We start from the raw sequence: 2,226 nt of genomic DNA on the forward strand, positions 1-2,226 counted from the left end.
AAATAGATACAAAAGATGCTATGATGGCAGAATTGATGAGACTACATCTAGTTAACATAGGGGATAAAAAGAGGGAAGAATAAAAGATAACTCTAAGCTTGTAAAGTTCAATGATTGAAACAATTGGGAAGAGAAATTCCTCTCAAGACAAAAAAAGAAATTTTAAAGGAGGGGTAGGTTTAGTGAGAAAGAGTCCCATTTTTTTTGTTGTTCTTTTTTTTAAAAGTTATTTTATTAGCCTTTTATATTAAAAAAAAAAGTAGGGAAGAGGTGTATAATTTGGGTGCCGGGGCGCTGGCCATCCCCTAACGGTAACAGAGCTTCAGGTTCATTCCGTCGTGATTTTCTAGACCCCGGGTCACATGGTCCTTGAATACGTGCACCATTTCTTCAGGACGCTCTTCTTCCAACGGGTGCCCGTCTGAGCCGCAGCCAGCTTCGTCAGGTACCCTAAGGAGTCTTCGGGGTTGCACTTCACACGGACCTTCCTGCGCAGCCTGTCGTTTCACACAACCTCGATCGTGGTTCCCGGATGCCCTTGGCCACCAGCAGCTGCAGCGCTGGCCTCACTGCGCATGTCAAAGGTCCCATTCTGACGCCTGAGTTTGAGCTGGCTATGGGATATAACAGCTGACGTGCCTAGCAGGCAGTTGATAATGTGGGACTAGAGCTCAGGAGAGACATTAGGGCTGGATATGGTCAGCAATGTGGCTAACTACTGGTGATATTATATGTGATATACATAATATGTATTATATTTCATCATGCCAATGAATCTGTGGACTTAATATGTACGTTCATTTCAATGGAGCTGTTTGCAGACTGTCTTATGTGACTCCCAGCCTTGTGTCTGCATAAGACCCTCATGAGAAGGAGGCGAACAGATGCATTTCTCTGATGCTCATAATCAGTGAAGCCCTTTGGCTAGCCACCATCTATTTGCTGTTCCTCACTTTGACTACATGGTCAACCTACCTCCTTTTCTGAACACACACCTCTTAGATGGTAGCTTTCATACAATTTCTCAAGATGAAATCATCATTGGCAACATGCTACAGCATACTTATGCCCATAAAATGTCTCTTGGATAACCTTTGGATCATCTACCACTTTAATTCTTCAGAAATTATCTGCAGCCATATAGCATCACTAGGAAAAAAATGTTTAAAAGATGTATTTCATTTCAGGGTGTAGCTTGGGTTCATTGAAAGTGCTACACAATTTTGTCAAAGTAATCAAGTTCATTCTCTTCTTCTTGTGTATACTTCTGTGTCTATCTCATTGTTCATCTGTAGTATTCTGTCCAAAATACATGTAATATTTATGGGTTCATGTTTATGTAATAATCTGAAAAAGAGATCCTTTTTACCCACTTTTTTGTCTGAATTGGATGTTAGTTCAAAATTTTGTCTTATGGGGGCAGCTAGATGGTGCAGTGGGTAGAGCATCGGCCCTGGATTCAGGAGGACCTGAGTTCAAATGTGACCTCAGACACATAACACTTACTAGCTGTGTGACCCTAGGCAAGTCACTTAACCCCGTTGCCTGGCCCCCCCCAAAAAAATTTGTGTTATGCATCTCATTTAGGAGAATGTGGAATGTGCTACGGCTTAACACAATGAACACAAGTTCATTTTTAAAGAAGACCATCTGGAAGACCTCTTCATTTATAAGGAATTTCTCTTCCATTTGTAATGGACGTCTTTCATGACAGTGGCACACAACTGTCATAGGCATGTACCTTTCTGTTTTGTGCTTTGTGGCATACTGAAATCAAAGACTGACATCATATGGACAAACATATTTAAGGCTGCATTTTGTACAGTGGGCCCTTGTATTCTCTGCATCTTTCAGTCAGTTGTGTGAAGATGTGTTAAATGTCACTGGTAAAAAACCTTCCTGTTTCTTTCTCATATTTTCATCAAGGATACCCTTGAAATATGTGTGTAAATTTGTATATGTGTATATTTACACACACATATGATTCTTATAAAGATTTTATAGAAACAAGAATGTTAGAATACAGGTCATCTTCAGTGTTTTCTTTCAGTAGTAATACTTCCCATGATTTGTTGCAAAGGTTTTGTATTTTCTTGTTTTTCAGATACATTGAAATGCAGGCCCTCAGTGCCTTCAAATTTGTGTCATATGGTCCTTTGTTGACTGCCTGGTGAAAAGTATGTATGTGTAAGTATGTATACACATATACATATATGTGTTTGTATA

At 39.8% G+C, this 2,226-nt stretch overlaps 1 pseudogene; it reads right to left on the reverse strand.

Annotated features, from left to right (window-relative positions):
• Positions 1 to 268: 268 nt before the first annotated feature.
• Positions 269 to 577, reverse strand: LOC144455367 (ubiquitin-like protein 5 pseudogene; annotated as a pseudogene).
• Between the last annotated feature and the right edge of the window lie 1,649 nt (positions 578 to 2,226).

This window comes from Phascolarctos cinereus, unplaced genomic scaffold (genome assembly GCF_003287225.1).
Source record: "Phascolarctos cinereus isolate Bilbo 61053 unplaced genomic scaffold, phaCin_HiC Scaffold_9;HRSCAF=440, whole genome shotgun sequence".
NCBI lineage: Eukaryota > Metazoa > Chordata > Mammalia > Diprotodontia > Phascolarctidae > Phascolarctos > Phascolarctos cinereus.